General features: G+C 34.8%; 1 protein-coding gene across 5 annotated transcripts in view; it reads left to right on the top strand.

Annotated features, from left to right (window-relative positions):
* CSMD3 (CUB and Sushi multiple domains 3) overlaps positions 1 to 19,199 on the top strand; it is a 1,170,304-nt gene that overhangs the window by 648,903 nt on the left and 502,202 nt on the right. The gene's annotated exons all lie outside the window — the stretch shown is intronic.

The following is a 19,199-nucleotide window of genomic DNA, read 5'->3' as shown; positions in this document are numbered from 1 at the left end:
TTCCCAGAGTTTGAACTCTGACAAATTTGTTTGTTAACCAGTGGTGTAGAGAGAGAGAAAGAAGCAGATGCCGCTGATCATGAGCTTGAGTCAGGGCTTGATTCCAGACCCTGGAATCATTACCTGCATGACCTAAGCTGAAGGCAGACACTTAATGCACTGAGCCATCCAGGCACCCCCAGGAATTTTAATATTCAAACTTACTAATATAAACAGCAAATATATTTAAATTGGTTGTTTTGAACATATGAAACATTTAATAAGTATGTTCAGAAGTATAACAGCACAAATTACCCCCCATAATTAAAAAAGAATTAATTTGGCTATATTCCACAAGTTTTTTTTTTTTACTTCTTTCATTATTTGTTTGTTTACCATTGTTACATACTTTAACAATTCATGTTTTCTTTTTTTTGTTGTTGTTGTTTTTTTTTAAGATTTTATTTATTTATTCATGAGAGAGAGAGAGACAGAGGCAGAGGGAGAAGCAGACTCCCAAGGAGCAGGGAGCCCGATGCGGGACTCGATCCCAGGACTCCGGGATCATGACCTGAGCCGAAGGCAGACGCTTAACCATCTGAGCCACCCAGGCGCCCCGACAATTCATGTTTTCAAAAAAAAATCACCACTGTGCAACAGTATCTGGCACAGTATCGTCTTCAAGCTTATTTTAATACCTCAGACAACTACCATTACATATATCAAATGTATAGAATACTGTAGTGTAGATTCAGAAGTAAGGGCAGAAGGGGCCAGTGCTAGTGTGCTTCTGCACAGCAGAAGAAATCATCAACAAAATGAAAAGGCAACCTACTGAATGGGAGAAAATATTTGCAAATCATGTATCTAATAAGGGGTTAATATCCAAAATATATAATGAACTCATACAACTCAATAGGGGAAAAAATCCAATTAATCACTGGTCAGGAGATCTGAGGGGACATTTTTCCAAAGACGGCATGCAGGTTACCAATGAGTACAGAAAAAGATGCTCAACATCATTCATCATTAGGGGAAAGCAAATCGAAACCACAGTGAGCTATCCCTTCACACCTGTTAGAATGACTATTATCAAAAAGACAAGAAATAATAAGCTTTGGTGTGGATGTGCAGAGTTCACTGTTGGTGGGAATGTTAATTGATACAACCACTATGGAAAACAGTATGGAGCTTCCTGCCAAAAATTAGAAATAGAACTCCCATATGAACCAGCAATTCTACTTCTGAGTATTTATCTGAAGGAAGCAGAAATACTAGCTAAAAAAGATATTTGCACATCCATGTTCACTGAAGCCGAGACACAAAAGCAATCTAAGTTGTTAAGGAGGTTGTTGATCCTTGAAGGCTGAATGGATAAAGAAATTGTCACACACACACACACACACACACACACACACACACACACACACAATGGAGTATTATTCAGCCATTAAAAAGAATGAAATCTTGCCATTTGCAACAACATGGGTGGACTTTGAGACATTATGCTAAGTGAAATAAGTCAGACAGAGTAAGACACATGCCATATGATCTCTCTTATATATGTGTAATCTAAACAAAACAACAAGCCCATAGATACAGAGAACAAAATGTAGTTTAACAGAAAGGAAGTGTTGGAAGGTAAGAGAAATAGGTAAAGGGAGTCACAGGTAAAAAGAAAAAAGTAAAATAAAGAGAGAGAGAGAAGGGTAAAAATAGATTCAATTACTTTTAATCAAAGTATAAGCTCATGAATTTTTGGAAAGAAAGTATTTTTTTTTTTTGATCCAGAAAATTACTCTTTGGAATGTGTTCTTTTCCTTGTTGTAGGTAGATATATATTTTTTTTAATCTTCAAAGAACTGTATATTGATTTTATATGAAATCATGAACAGGAATTTTTTAAATGTTTTTGCCTATAAGTGAGAATGTTTTTCTCTATATATTCATTCCACCAATCCTTTAAATCTTTCCTAGTAAGCAAATATAACAAAGGAAGCCATGGGTGTATTTCTAAAAGAATTTTTTTTCCCATTAAAATTCCCATTTCTTAGTTCATTTCAACAGCACAGAACTTGCTGAAATGTCACTTGTATTACTTCTGTTGGAAGTAATTCTTATTTTAAAATCATGTAGAAAAGTAAGATACTATGTTGAACCACTTATAAATGCATTCTGAGGATTGAAAAAGTTTAAATCTTTAGGGAAATTCAATATTTTCAGCTGCTTATAAATTAGAAGAAAGGGTCTTAATTGGAATTTTCTAAAATATAGGGCTGCTAGCAAGGGAAAAAAGAAAAAACAACTAAGAGAGAATTTCATGTGTTACTGAGAAAATCAGGAAAGCATATATGCCCCATAATCCTGTTCAGAACCCAATACATATCATTGCAACACTTTGCAAATAATATAGTTCCCACATGGAACAGGATTATTCCCTATACCCAAAACTATATTTCTGTTCATTTGAAAGCAAAGCTCAACAAGTAATGTGAAATAATAGCAAATATGTCCATTTACTTTTAACATAAAATAATTTATATATAATATATATAGATTCTTTGAACCAAAAACAAGAAGTAAAGATTATTATTTTTTATTCAGGGTACATTATTTTAGCATCTGGATCTGAAGAGTTATGATAGATGACACATTATTTTTGGTTAAAATGACCATGCTATTAAATTTCAAATAATCTTTGTGGTATTAATAAAATATATTGGGGGGATGAAAGAGGAAGAAAAGTTTACTGTTAATTTTGCTAAAAATATTTAATAGGACTTTTTACCTATAATCTGTATCTCTCACCTCTTTTTTGAACTCCATATCAAATTGTTAATTTTTTTTTTTTGCATCTTTGAAAGGATTTATTGTTCACTTTTGAACACACATGTTGCAAGGAGGGGGCAGGTCCAGCCTGGGAACCTGCTCTCTGGTGCAAATTATTAATATTTTCATCACTCTGTACCACAGAACTTTATGCTCAGCATGTCCAAATCAAATTCCTTACATTTCACTAAAACCTTATTTTCATATTTTCTTTTATTTTTACTCTGATAGTGACTCACCAGTAGTTGGTAGGTATTTGAAAATCACCTTCTATTCTACCTCACAACCATCCTTTTTCTCAATTCTGTGTGAAATGATCCCTTCTCTCAGAAAGAGGGATACAGCCTTATTTCAGCCATTTATTATTTATTTATTTACTATTCCTTTCTCTTGATCCACTATAGTCATCTTACTGCTCTCTCTCCCTAGTATATGCCTTCTTCATTCCAAATTTATCTTTATAAAGCATAATTTTGATCAGGTAATTCCCTGTTTCATTAACACAAATCAGCCAAAAGCCAACCAACCAAATAACAAAAAACTTTGTTAAATTTGTGTGGATTATATTATACATAAATTTATATTATACTTAAACTTCTTGGTATGACATATTGTATTATACTTACACATAAATTATTATATATGTATATACTATACATAAATTATACATACTTATACATACAGAACTTGTACATAAACTTTTTGATATACCATATTGGATCCCTTATAATTTGCCTACTACTTACAAAATACATGGAAAAAATAGTAAATATGGCAATTTACATTAAATGAGAATCAGATTAGGAGCTCTACTGCATATTTATTTCATAATTGCAAGTAGTTAAAAGTATTGACAATTTACCTCTATAGTCCCCAGTATATTTAGCACAGTACCATGGGCAGAACAGCTGTTTGATAATATGTGTTTAGATTGAACCAGCTAGTGCAATGTTTTTTATTTATGTATGATAATGCAAATATCTTCAGAAATACAAGATTTTGCCGAAAGTAGGTAAAAGAAGCAGAACTAGAACTCAAGTCTCTCTCTCTTTCTCTCTTTTTAAAGATTTTATTTATTTGTTAGAGAGAGAGCAAGCACACAAGTAGTGGGGAGGGCAGAGGGAGAAGCAGACTCCACGCTGAGCAGGGAGCCTGACGTGGGGCTTGATCCAGGACCCTCTGATCGCGACCTGAGCAAAAGGTAGAGGCTTAACCAACTGAGCCACCCAGGTACCCCAGAGCTCAAGTCTCTTTAAGCATGGTGATATATAAGCTGCCTTTTCCTCATAATTAAAAAGATGATGCAGATAGATTTTTGTTAACAAGAACTTCATTTAATAAAGTAGTTCAGAGTTCAGAAACGAGTGTTCAAGATCAAAGACCCGAGAATGCCATCTGGTGGTAACTTATGCAAAGCAGTTGTATTAAATGACCTCTGATTGTGAATAGAAGGTGAACCAGAAGGTCGAAGTTGATATAACTTTTCAGACTTAATAGATGATATCAAAGGTGAACAATTAGAAATATGCTGTTTTTCACATAGTTCATTCTGTGAACTAAAACATTTTTCTTCAAGATATTTGGCAGCAGTCAAGTGGAGTTACACTGAAAATAACTCACTTATTATAAACTTCCACGTGCAATATATATATATATATGTATTAATGCAGTAGCACCTGTATACAAATTATAAATATGAAGGCATGCTCAAAATGTTTCACCAATAGAAGTGTATAACAAAAAATATTTATATATTATATATCATGGCTGTAAACTTGTGAGCTAAACACAGGAAATAAAAACACCCTTTTCCTAAGTATGTTGAACAATTTCCTAAGTTGCTTACATACAGAATTACAAGAGCTAGAATTTTGGCAAACATCAATGTCTTGATTTATAGTTTTCTATGTGCAAAAAAGAGGTAAGATTTATCATGAAGAATATTTCCAGATTTTATCTCTCATATAGGTTTCAGTAGTTTACTTTGAAGCCAGAGTCTTGTGGGATTCCCAAGCCAGTCGGTAAAAGAGATAAAAAGACTAAGTTAGCCAATAATATGAAAATATCTTGCATATATTTAGATACATATGTTTGCTTATATGTTTTATGCCATATTTGTAATATCAAATAATGTTTCAGTGTATTTTAAGCCATACTAAAATCAATTTATTTAAGAATTCCATTGGTGTTATCTTTTTTTTGTGAGTGATTGGGGCATTTCCAGTCAGCAGCATGTTTAATGAGAAATGAATGAAGCTATGGCATGGTCCCACCAGTAGGTAAATCTCAAGTTGACTCCGTGTTAGTAAATAAATTAGAAAAATCGACAAGGTAATTTGAAGGTGTCCCATGGTAAATTGAAACAGAGATTGCATCTGTTTCTTTAAAAAGAGATATGGGTGACCTTTTAATCAGTCCACCACTTGTTTTTTTCCTTATGGACATTGTTGCACTAGCAAAGTCCATTTGCGGAGGGCATAACTCTGGGGAGAAGTTTGTTTGAAAAATCACATCATCACAAGTGAGAATATTGTCTTGTACTGTGGTTTTAAAAAGAAGAGATTTTTCCAGTAACAGGAACTGCCAACAAATGCCTCATAAGACTTTTAAATCAAACCAGAACACACTGAAATTAGAACTCCTGGGGTCCACTGAGCCATTTCCCCAAAAGGACAGCACTGGCCTGGCTATTACAGATTAAGATCTATGCTGGAGATTTGGGAGGAAATAAGTCTACAAAAAATGTAAAAATGCCTTAAATTACAAATTGCTTTTAAAACTCATTGAATTTCAAGAAGAAATGTAATAATAAAATTATTTTATTTGAATAATATCTTGTTTGGCACCAGAAAATGCAATATGCACTGTTAGTTTAATGGACTTCATTTTCATTAGCAAATATTTAAAATCCTTTGTGATAATGCATGATCTAGGTTTATATGTAGTATCATTGAATATAAGTTATGGACTAAATATTTTAGATTATGAATAATTTAACATTTAAGTGTAGTGATAAGGATAAAAAAAGAAAACAAAACTAACATATTTCATATTTCCTGATAAGAGACTGAAATTAAGTGTCTGCCTGAAATCATCTTGATCTATCTTTACAGAGGGGCGTGAGCAATCTTACCTCCCACCTCCAGCTGTTCTTACAGACTAGAAAACTTATGCATCATTCATCTACCTCTGCTAGATAAAAAGTCTTACTTCTGAAAAATTTGACCTAGATTCTGCATATCATATTGGTTCTTATTTGTGGCTCTGCCATGTTCTCAAAATTTTTAACAAAATTAATGATAGACTAGTGTCTTATGGGGTGGGCAGAAAGGAAGTATTTATGGAAAAACAGTGAGTTCAATGGTTAGGGGTTTAGTCCTGTAATCAGATGGCCTTATTTGGATTTGGATTCCAACACTTATCTGCAGTATGGCCTTCACAGGTTACTTACTTTGCCTCAGTTTCTTTATTTGTAATATGTGGTTATTAATAATATTTCATAGTGCTGTTGAAAGGAGTACCTCTAAAGTACTTGAGGAAGTGCATGAATAATATCAAACTAAGTAAATAATAGCTATTCTGAGAATAATATTTATTACTACAGGACACAGTCTTGCTCAAAAATAGGATTTCTTTCAGTCAAAATTTTAGTCCAAGAAACTTTCAGTAAATTGAAGAAATAGCATTAAGAGGCTGAGGAAATAACACATTTTACAATAATGGTTTGAAAACAAAATCAATTTATAGTTTGCAAATTGAATAGCATAAGGCACTCTACATATTAATCAAATGTGGTCTGGATATGCTGTTACAATATTATGTTCTATCACCATATACAAATGTTATGTAGTAGTCCATCTTTAAGTATGTCCAACAAAGATCTAATCATGTAGTAGAAACCAAATAGAATTTGTAAGTAGTTCTATATAACTCAGGTATATAAATTTTATGAATTTGCCATTGGGCCTTTATCAGTCTAAAACCTGAGTTCTGATCTTACCAGCAAATTTTTATAAGACATAACTAATTGCAATGAAAATATCACTGGCCTTTCTCTAGTACACAGAGCTTTCTGCAAGATGGGTCATCAAAGACATGAGACATTTGTACCATTTAATATAAAGGGCAAAGCCTCCTTTATCTCACAGCTGTTTACTTCATTGATTCTGTCCTCATTCCTGAAAATCAGGACCAACAGAGGTTTTGATTAATTCCTTTAGTTGCTTATTTAGGCCTTTATTACTAACTTGCCTTAAACAAATAAAACCATAAGAGAGATGAGATGAGAGAGATGGAGAGATGATAGATAGATAGACAGACAAATAGGTATCCACAAGAATCATATGTACTTGAAGTAACAAGTCATCTCCTATAATAATCTCTTCAAGTAAAATATCTTTTCTAAAACTTTACCAGAAAAAAAAAATAAGTAAAAAGTCATTGAAACACTCTAATCAAAAGCTTTCTGTAGATGAGGGTGATGCATTATTTTCCACTTTGTTAATGTACCAAAATATTGCTAAATTTATAAAGTTGAAATAAATAAATGGAGGTGGATGACAAAATATAAGGTTATTCCAAAATGTAAAATAAAAAATAGAGTAAGCAACTTCAAGGCATCTTTTCACGATTAAAAAAAAACCCTGTTCTTTACATTCCAGTGTAGCATTTGTACAATTCAGAACATGATACCAAGGAAATGATGTTATTAACTGATTGCTTCCTAAGAAAAGCAGATGGTAAAATAAATTATATTCTTGGGGATTTTCTTAGATTTCTGATTTTTGGAGAGTGTTCTTCCATGTAGAATTAAAATAAATTTAATGAAAAGGCCCCCATATCCAGCCACGTAAGAGAGAAATGCTGTCCTCAGAGCATCACAAGTGAAATTTGGCTATTCCGAATTTATTCCTTTGGCTAACAGTCTAATCTTTGAAATACTCCTACTAGGAGCTAAAATGTATTATGCTAAGTGAAAGAAGTCTGTCAGAGAAAGACAAATACCATATGATTTCCCTCATATTTAAGAAACCAAACAGATGAACATGTGGGAAAAAAAGGGAAAATAAAATAAGATAAAAACAGACAGGGAAGCAAACCATAAAAGACTCTTAACTCTAGGAAAAAAACTGAGGGGTGCTGGAGGGGAGGCTGTGCGGGGATGGGCTAAGTGGGTGATGGGCATTAAGGAGGGCACTTGTGATGAGCACTGGGTGTTATTTGTAAGTGATGAATCATTAAATTCTACTCTTGAAACCAATATTTACACTATATGTTAACTAACTAGAATGTAAATAAAAACTTGAAACAAAGAAATAAAATAAAATACTCCTAGTAGGAACATCTGAAGATGTTTTAAGTTGTCATTAGTTTTATTTGGGTACCAGAAGAAGAGAAGTCTCTGCAGCTGGTCCAGAAACTGTTGGGCGCCAGTTCTTGCAAGTTCAATGGCCTATTCCACAATGCACAGTCAGTATATACTCAGAACAAGTGACCAATATGTTATACCCCTCTTTTCACATAGCCAGAACACAGTCCCAGAAACAATGTTGATAGTAGAAGTGGCACCCCTCACTATTACACCTAATAAATCACTCACAAAATATTTCTAATCTCCACAACTTTGGGCTCTACTCATACAGAGGTCTTACTTCCTATGAGAGCAGAGTTTCCGCTAGGGGATACAGCAACAATTCCATTTTCTTTGAGGCTGAGATTGTCCTCTGGCCACATTGAACTTCTCAAACACCTTCATCAAGAGTCACATAAGGTATTTATTGTATTGGCCTGGGTGACTGATTCAGATTATCAACAGGAGATAGAGTTGCTGGTATACACTGGAATTAAGAAGGAATGTGTATGAAAGCCAGTAGATTTTGCAGGCTGTCAATGAATACTTTCATGTGCAGAAATGAATTCATGGAGAATTACAGCATTTGAGTACCAGTGGGTTCATAAATGGCTCGGACACGTCAGGAATGAAGGTTTGGGTCACATCCCCATGAACAGCTGAATAGTGAAAAGTATGAAATGATTGGTGAAGAAATGATAGATCCCCCCAAAAGGCTTTGTGACTGGTTGCAGAATAAAAGAATGGAATATCTACCAGTACTGTCTCTCTTGCTTTGTTATGGGCATATTTACACACACACACACACACACACTGATTTGTGTTCTTTCCTCTTCCTCTATTATTTTAGGCATGTCTGTGATGATTAGTCTTGTAATATATATAGTCTTTAAGTTGTAGAATTATCAAGAGACATTAGGACAAGAGGAACTAACAGTAATTGCTGAGAATGTGCATCTCTCCTTTGCAAGAGAGAGTAAACATGTCTTCCTCAGTACAAAAGCAGACTCCCCTGTTCAGTATTGTTGCCTCCAATGGGAGGCACCCATGTGAAATTTTTAAGGCAAAAGATAAAAGAAGCTGCTGTTCCTCAGCTGGACAGATGGGTTCCGGGGCTTCATCAAATGGTGGCTACATCGTTTTACCAGAAGTTTCTTGGCCTTCTCCTTGCAAATTGCCTATTCTGAAGTTCACACAATTAAGATTATCAGCAGCAATTCCCTGTGATTCTTATACTTTCTGATTTCCTGAATGCTAGAAGCTATTCCCCCTGTTCTGATCATTACTCTTCCAGCTCTTCTCTGCTTTTATAACCTTTAATTTCCTGTATTAATCCTTCTTGTCTAAATGATACAATTTCTGTTTTTCTGTTAGAACCCTTCTGAGACTGTGGCAATTGCTATATTTTCTCTCAAGGTTGGGGGTGGGAGGGATGGGGTGGCTGGGTGATAGACATTGGGGAGGGTATGTGCTACGGTGAGCACTGTGAATTGTGCAAGACTGTTGAATCACAGACCTGTACTTCTGAAACAAATAACGCAACATATTTTAAGAAAAAAGGAAAAGAAGAAGATAACAGGAGAGGAAGAATGAAGGGGAGTAAGTCAGAGGGGGAGAGGAACCATGAGAGATGATGGACTCTGAAAAACAAACTGAGGGTTCTAGAGGGGAGGAGGGTAGGGGGATGGGTTAGCCTGGTGATGGGTATTAAAGAGGGCACATTCTGCATGGAGCACTGGGTGTTATGAACAAACAATGAATCATGGAACACTACATCAAAAACTAATGATGTAATGTATGGTGATTAACATAACAATAAGAAAATTTTTAAGAAAAGAAGATGAAAAAAAGCAAATGATGTAATGTATGGTGATTAACATAACAATAATTTTTTTTTTTAAAAAAAGAAAAAAAAGAAATACTTGATTACTATTCTGAGAGAAGTGAAAGCTTTTCTTCTCAACATTTTTCATATCTCTAAAATCTCAACTTGTTCCCATCTTTTGTATAAAATCATAGATTTCGATACAGACATACCTTGTTTTATTTTATTTTGCTTTATTGTGATTTGTAGATACTGCATTTTTTACGAATTGAAGGATTGTAACAACCTGCATGGGGCAAGTCTGTGAGCGCCATTTTTCCAACAGCATTCGCTCACCTTGTGTCTCTATGTCACATTTGGTAATTCTCACAATATTTAAAACTTTTCCATTGTTATTATATTTGCTATGGTCATCTGTGATCAGTGATCTTTGATGTTGCAGTTCTAATAGTTTTTGGGGTTCCAAGACTGCACTCATATAAGGTGATGAACTTAATCTCTGTATATGCTCTGACTCCTCCACCGACTGGCTATTTCCCTTTCTCTCTACCTCTCTTCAGCCCTCCTTATTTCCTAAGAAAGAATGATATTGAAATTAGGCCAATTAATAACCATACAATGGTCTCTAAGTGTTCAAGGAAAAGGAAGAGCCATACTTCTCTCACTCTAAAAAAATACTAGGAATGATTAAGCTTAGTAAGAAAGGTAGGTCAAAAATCAAAATAGGCTGAAAAGTAAGCCTCTTGCACCAAACAGCTAGCCAAATTGCGAATGCAAAGGGAAAGTTCTTGGAGGAAATTTAAAGTGCTACTCTTTGGGCATCTGGGTGGTTCAATTGGTTAAGCATCTGCCTTCGGTTCAGGTCATGATCGCAGGGTCCTGGGATCTAGTCCCATGTCATCAGGCTCCGTGCTCTTTGGGGAGTCTGCTTGTCCCTCTCCCTCTCCCTCTGTCCTTCCCCCTGTTTGTGCTCTCTGTCTCTCCCTCAAATAAATAAAATCTTTAAAATAAATTAAATAAATAAATAAATAAATAAATAAATAAATAAATAAATAAAAAATAAAGTCCTACTCCAGAGAACACACAAATGAAACAGCCTTATTGCTGATATGGAGAAAGTTTTAGTGGTCTGGATCTAAGATCAAACGAGCCATAAGATTATCTTAAACCAAAACCAAATGCAGAACAAGACCTTAACTCTCTTTGATTCTATGAAGGCTGAGAAAGGTGAAGAAGTTGTAGAAAAAGGGTTGAAGCTAGCAAAGGTTGGTTCATGAGGTTTAAGGAAAGAAGTCATCTCCATAACATAAAAGTGCAAGGTACGCAGCAAGTGCTGTTATAGAAGCTGCAGCAAGTTATCCAGAAGATCTAACTGAGCTAATTAATGGAAATGACTATACTAAACAACAGATTTTCAATGTAGACAAAACAGCCTTCTATGGGAAGAGGATGCCATCTAGGACTTTAGCTAGAGAGAAGTCAATGCCTGGCTTCAGAGTTTCAAAGGACAGGCTGACTTTCTCATCAGGAGTTAAGGCAGCTGATGATTTTAAGTTGAAGCCAATGCTTATTTACTAGTCTAAACATCCTGGGGTCCTTCAGAATTATGTGAAACCTACTTTGTCTGTGCTCTGTAAATGGAACAACAAAGCCTGGATGACAGCACACCTGTTTATGACATAATTTGCTGAATATTTTAAGCCCACTGTTAAGACCTACTGCTCAGAGAAAAAAAAAAAAAGAAGAAGAAGAAGAAGAAAAAAGATTCTTTTCAAAATACTACTGCTCATTAACAGTGCACCTGACCCCCCAACAGCTCTGATGGACACATACAATGAGATTAATGTTGTTTTCATGCCTTCTAACACAACATCGTTCTGCAGTTCCTGGATCAAGGAGTAGTTTTGACTTTCAAGTTTATTATTTAGGAAGTACATTTTGTAAGGACATAGGTGCATAGATAGTGATTCCTCTGATAGATCTGGGCAAAACAAATTGAAAACCTTCTGGAATGGATTCACCATTCTAGATGCCATTAAGAACATTTGTGATTCATGGGAGGATGTCAAAATATCAACATTTAAAAGGAGTTTGGAAGAAGTTAATTTCAAGCCTCATGGATCACTTTGAAAGTTTGGAGACTTCCCTGGAGGACGTAATGACAGATGTTGTGGAAAGAGCAAGAGAACTAGAGTTAGAAGGAGAGCCTGAAGCTATGACTCAATTGCTGCAATTTCATGACAAAATTTTAATGAATGAAGACTTGTTTCTTATGGATGAGCAAAGACTGTGGTTTCTTAAGATGGAATCTACTGCTGAAGATGTTGTGAGGATTGTTGAAATGGCAACAAAGGCAATATGTATATTACATAAACATAGTTGATAAAACAGCTGTAGACTTTGAGAGGAGTGACTCCAATTTTTAAAGAAGGTCTACTATGGATAAAATGCTGTAACTGTATTTCATGCTACAGAGAAATCTTTTGTGAAAGGGAGAGTCAGTCAATGTAGTAAACTTCATTGTTGTCTTACCTTTTTTTTAAAGATTTTATTTATTTATATGAGAGGGAGAGAGAGCACAAGCAGGGGGCAAAGGGTAGAGGGAGAAGCAGACTCCCCACTGAGCAGAGAGTCGATGCAGGGCATGACCTGAGCTGGAAGGCAGACACTTAACCGACTAAGCCACCAGGCACCCCTCATTGTTGTCTTACTTTAAGAAATTACCACAACCACCTCAACCTTCAGCAGTCATCACCCTGGATCAGTCAGCAGCCATAAAAATCTGGGCAAGACCTTCCACCAGCAAAAAGATTAAAACTCACTAAAAATTCGGATGATGGTTAGCACTTTCTAACAACAAAAATTTTTAATTAAGGTGTGTACATTGTTTTTATGGATATATCCATATTGCACACTTAACAGACTTTGGTAAAATGTAAACATAACTTTTATATTAACTGGGAAACAAAAAACTTCATTTGACTTGCTTTATTGTGGTATTTGCTTTGTTGCAGTGATGTTGAACCAAGCCCACAATATCTCCGAGGTATGCCTATATTTTGAAAGGAGATCTAAAGTGCCTTTTATTTCCATTAATATAATAGCTCTCACCATGAGAGAGGGAGACTAGAGTTGATTATGTCTTGACTTATAGCTCTGTTCAGTACTTTCTTCTTTTTGAATCAGGTCTCTCAGCCACTCTGTACTGTGTCTATCCTGGGTGAACAAAGAATCCTCAGTGCTCATATAATCTGTCAAATACCAATATGTATACTTTCCATCGCTCTGGCCTACTTTCCAACAGCTTTCTGTCAAGTGTGCTGTCCTTCCTGCATGTGCGTCATGCATTATTCATCAAACTTCTCTCTTATTCAGCTGTTTGCTAGCCAAACAGGCCCATTCTTCCTCCCAAAACTCCTTTAATATTTCAAGATAAATTTTGGCAATTTATATTCACTTCTTTTCTTCATAAAGACCACAAAAACATAAGCAATTCAGTCATTTAAAAACTCGATGATCGTAAGCACAAAGGAAGTTGGGATAGGGAATGGAAGTCTGAGTTCAGTGTCCTGTAAACTTTGGTGAAGAGACTCTTTGCTGGCAGTACATAAAGTTGACAAGGTGTAGAGTTCGTACACATGTTTCCTATAATAACTCCTAACTGCAATTTAACAACTCCACTCACAATCTATATAGATCTCCTCGAATACTCCCTTGATGTTCTTTCTACTAACAGGTCATTTATAGAAGCATTTAAAACATGTTATACATTCAGGAAGTTTTCCTGGTGTATAGAGGCTCCTGAGCTGTTTCTGCTCACCACTTTTTCCACATGTTTATAATGAGGTCTTTCCTTCCCAATTTAATTCAATTTAATTTAACAGCATTTCCCAAGTATCAACTATGGCCTGGCATATAATTATGTTCATCCTTCCCAGGAAATGAAGAGGAAAAATATTCCTCCTATAAAAATGTCTTATTTTAATTTTACTTAGTCATTCTTTGTAGAAATAAATTATTTTAACTATCAAAGTATGTACCACAAAAATAAAATTTAGAATAAAAATTAAACTGAATATCCATGTCCCTTACTCATCCCCAATCCTTTGCCTAAAACTAAAAGGTTTTATCATTTAACTTTTTTATTTTTCATAGCATTTATCACCATAACCCTACTCCTACAGTTTTACTTTCACTTATTATTTATGTATCAAACTTAGGCATTATCTTTTGATACCAGCAAAGCAAATTATGGAATTAATATACTTACATTATTCTTATCTATCGTAGCCACTCCATTTTTCAGTTGAGGTAAGTGTATTGATATTTTTAGTTTTTTTAATTGTTATACACAGCACTCAAATATTTATTTTTAAACTTATTTTTGTCAAGGAATAAATACTGAAGGGCATAGTTTCAAAAGAAATAATCTCTCCTTCTTATCCTACGGGGAATATTTTTAAACCACTTTCCTTTGCAGTCCTTTTAGGGTGGTTACCTCAACAATTCTAGATAATAAATATATACCTCTCCCCCTCCTTCCCCTCCTCCCTCCCTCTCTCTCTCTCTACATATATATATATTTTTTTTTCGGCAATATATATTGACTCTGAAAAAAAAAACAACTAGAATCTCATTCACTTACATTACCCTCTTTCTTTACTGTCTCCTCCTAGTGTTTTTATTCTTTACCTCTTCTGTTGTTGGCTTTATAACTTTGGAACGCATATTTAAGACTTCACGTTAAGGTTCCAACAAACTGTGATAGTATTTACTGACTTCCCCATATGATTTTGCAGTATGATGGTATCATTTCCCCAACCCTTTCTTCCACCTGTTATCCTTGAGGCACATCCAGTTACCCTATCAGTCACAACTTTAGCTTTTCATCGTCAAGCTATTGAGCAATCAGTTGGAAATATTAGTGGGAGTTAGGAGAGATGTTTGAAATAAGGAGACATCTGGGGGCTATTCTGCATATGATGGCACATAAAGCATAAGATTAATGAATTTGCCAAGGAAGTAAAAATGGAAATCTAAAAAAGGATCCAGGGGCTCAGGCTGGGCATTCTGATGTTAAGGTCAGAAAGGAAACAGGGGAGGTAGGACAAAAATCAAAAGAGGCATAGTAGGGCAATAAGAAAAGGATTAAGAATGTATCATTGAATTTTATTAAATGAAAGACATTGGTGTTTATAATAGTGATTTCCATGGAGTTTGCAGGGAGAGGCTATTTCGAGCAGTTTTAAGAGAAAATAGGAGGTGAGGAATTGGACACACGGATTGTTGACCATTCATTTCAGATTTGCTGTAAAATCAGGTTGAGAAATGGAGGAGTGACTGGTGAGGGAAACAAAATCAAGGAAAGTATCATTTTAAAGGTAGAGAAAATCATTTCTGAACATGATGAATATGAACATAAAGAGTGAAAAAATTATGATATAGAAAAGAGAAAGAGAATAGCTGGAAGAATGTCCTTAATTTATAGAGAACATAGAGGATCTAGTGCTCAAATGGAAAGAGTGTCTTCAGATAGAAGCTGGTAGGTGGGTAAATAAATGATGGGGGACTGTGCAAATGCCTTTATGGTTAATTTGGATTTCTCAATAAAGTAGGAAATGAGGCTACCAACTTGTGACTTTGTAAGGCAGGTGAGAGGAGATGAAAATTGTCATCTAGGAGAATATAGATCCACCTCATTACTGCTCATAGATTACAAGTGCTAATGATTTGAAATAGGATTTCCTTTTGACTGAAAAAAAATAAAGAAAAAAATAAATAAACTACTCAGTTTGGAAGAATGTACTACTTTAGATAGATAGTTTACAATTTAAAAATAAAAGCCATAAGGATATTTGCAAACAAAAAAATGAAATTCCTTGTGAACATCTTAACACTCCATATAGAGATTGTCAGTAATTTTTTATTCAAAGTCCTAGATTTTTTAAAAAAGAATGGGGAGACAATTTATAGGCATAAATCCATGTATACATTCAGAAATAACATTTTTAGTGAACATCAGAATTTTTTTTTTCTTTTTATAAAGCTACTACTTGTATTGGCCTTCTATCAACAGAATATATTTTGTGACTTATTTTTGCAGTAGAAGAAATTTAATCATTTTGCATATTATGATCTGAATCCTGCCATTGGCCCTTATCCCCTACTGTTCTACCTCTGGATCATTCTGGTCCAGCCACTCTGGCCTTTTTGCTATTCCCTGAATATATGCCAGGCACCTTCATGGCTTAAGGATTTGTACTTACCCTTCTCTCAACCTACATACATACTTACGTATCATATACTCTCATTTTTTTAATTTTTATTATCATAAATAAAGCACCTATGCTTTCTTGTTTTCTGCATTATTTTACTTCACAGAATTTTATCCTCATCAAAAAATATGATTCATTAATTTAATTGTATATTAACTTTCTCCAACCATATGCATGCATAAAGGCAGGGATTGAAATCTTTCTGATTCGTTGCTGTATTCCCAGCACCAAGAATAATGTCTTACCCAGACATCATATTTAATAAAATTGTAGAATTGAAAACAGTCAGAACTTAGGTACTACAAGATAATTATCTTTCTTTTAATCATGATTCCTGACAAACTTATTCAACGACTACTACTTTTTTTTTTAACATTCTTAGTTTATTGATCCTCTCATGAACAATCTGTACAACCACCACAGATAAAGCCCTGCAGCATCTTTGCTCCTTCTGTTGTCCAATCTCCAGCTCACTTTTTGCCAGCACCAACACTGGCTTTTGCAGTCCCCCTGACTTTTTTCGTTCTGTTCTTGCATTCTGTTTGCTGTTTTCTTGATGTCTTTTTCTTCTCATAAAGGCCATGTCTTGCAAGTCTGTGTTTGGGTTCATTTTTCTTTGCATAATCCAAGAAATCATAAACCATGCCAAAGCCAGTTGTCTTGCCACCACCAAAATGGGTTCTGAATCCAAACACAAATATGACATCTGGTGTGGTCTTGTACATTTTGGCTAGTTTTTCCCGAATTTCTGTCTTAGGTACTGTTGCCTTTCCGGGGTGAAGAACATCAATGACCATCTGTTTCCGCTGAAGTAGTCGATTAGTCATGAACTTCCGGGTCTAGATAGTTACTGGGTTGTTCATGATGGCGGCCAAGCTTACTACTTCTTTTTTTAACATCATGTGAGGCTGTTCTTGTGCCATATTGGTCTCTTGGATTGTGTTTTGTTTTTGGAACAGGGACTGTCCTCTCTACCTATGCTCACATGCTTCTTAGTATCTTCTTCACCTCTTCACCTCCTGTATTGTCAGGAGGTTTGTTTTATTAGCCATACTTGCAAATTGCTTATGAATAATTACATGTGTTTTCATTCCTTCCTGTTTCCAATGCACAGTAGCTTACTGCCTGACCCTCTGCCCTGAGTGCTCAATCTCTGTGTAGCATTCTGTGCTACTTCTTCGCTGTGACAAGCAGAGGAAGATGTTAGTCTTCTTTTGATAGGAAGAAAATTCCCGTTAGGTTCTAGTTTTTAATACAGCTGCAAATAGATCTATCCATCCTCATGTTTGAATCAAAGAGAGCATAAACTTCATATGTATATCCATTCATGTCTACACCCCCACCTCAATGGCAGCAACTGAGTCATGTCATCACCCTCTATCATTGGTGATACAGAATACTAATGTGTTGAATAAAATTAGTACTAGTGTGTTCCTTTTGTCCCAAGAACTAATTCTAACTTTTAATGTGTTTTGTTATTTCTTGTTATTGTTACTTTTACCATCTCTTCCAAAAATCTTTGAGACCCTTATTATTTAAGGGAAAAAAAATGAGAGGAGGGTGAAGGCCTCCAGTGCAGAGTTGGGGTTGAAGCTAATTGTTTTCTCTCTCCCTCTTTTTATTTGCAATAAATTCCTGAAACCTCAACGTCAGAGAAGTTGTGTATTTTATACCCCTCTTCTGTAACCATCATTATATTTATTTTGCTGTTTAGTTTAGATGGCATGGTAATATAACTGTTATTTATTCATCTTACAAAGATTGAGAGTGGAAATAGATACTCCCTTTCACTTCATAACTTCCAACATATATTTAATTCTATTCTGGTTGCTCTTTATTGAAGCATATTTCTGTTGTTTTTAATCTGCAAATCGGGGGGGGAGTACAATTTTTATTTAAAATATAGTAAAACATTTTAAAATTTTAGTAAAAACTGGAGGATAAATTAAAATCATGATTGGTCAGAAGCCCATCCAGATTATACATTTTGATTTCAATATCAAGCCCAGTATACTTCATTAATAAAATATTTTAACACTATTCAGTTAATTTATGATTTTCTTAAAGACTAATCTTATAATTAAAAGTTTTTTCAAAGCAAACTACCAACTATTTAAAAGGGAGTTTTTCTTTCTTTTGTTCTTTAGTAAAAAAAAAAAAAATGGGAAGTTGCCTCAGTTCTGCCATTAATTTGGGTGTCATACATTAGGAATTGTGTTCAAAAAAGGTTGGGAACTTGTCTTATTAACATAAAGCAGTGTCTGATCCATAATAGCTAGTCAATATATACTCATTGAATGAATGATTTTCTGTCAAACTCAATACTCTGGGTTTTAATTTCCTTTTTTAAAGAAAAAGAAGAGTGGAATTTGGATATCCAGGATTAACATTCAAAATTTTGTCTGATAAAGTCATAAAAATAGGCTAAGAATCTGTTCTTGGGCCTAATAACTGAGAAATAAAATTTTAGATTCTGCTTTCTATATATTCAAGTATAGGTAATTGAATTAATTTAATATCAATGAAAATGGACTTATCTCTGTATTTGGCTTTTATTCATCTTTTCACTTGAAAGTTATAAACACACTTGCAAAATAGTTGTGTATATTTAGTAGATCTAAATTAACATATTATCTGACTACAAACTATAAACACTAAAGCCTTTTTTTTTTAAGATTTTATTTATTTGACAGGAGAGAGTACAAGCAGGGTTAGCGACAGGCAGAGGGAGAGGGAGAAGCAGGTCCCCCACTCAGCAGAGAGCCTGATGTGGGGCTCAATCCCAGGACCCCGGGATCACAGTCTGAGCCCAAGGCAGGCACTTAACCATCTGAGACACCCAGGCACCCCCCACCAAAGCCTTTTTATTTGTAAATTTCTTTTTGCTTGCTTGCTCTTTCTTTCTTTCTTTCTTTCTTTCTTTCTTTCTTTCTTTCTTTCT

Source organism: Callorhinus ursinus, unplaced genomic scaffold (genome assembly GCF_003265705.2).
Source record: "Callorhinus ursinus isolate GAN/ISIS: 27379988/994484 unplaced genomic scaffold, GSC_fseal_2.0 scaffold5, whole genome shotgun sequence".
Lineage (NCBI taxonomy): Eukaryota > Metazoa > Chordata > Mammalia > Carnivora > Otariidae > Callorhinus > Callorhinus ursinus.
This window is presented reverse-complemented; position numbering and strand designations above follow the sequence as displayed.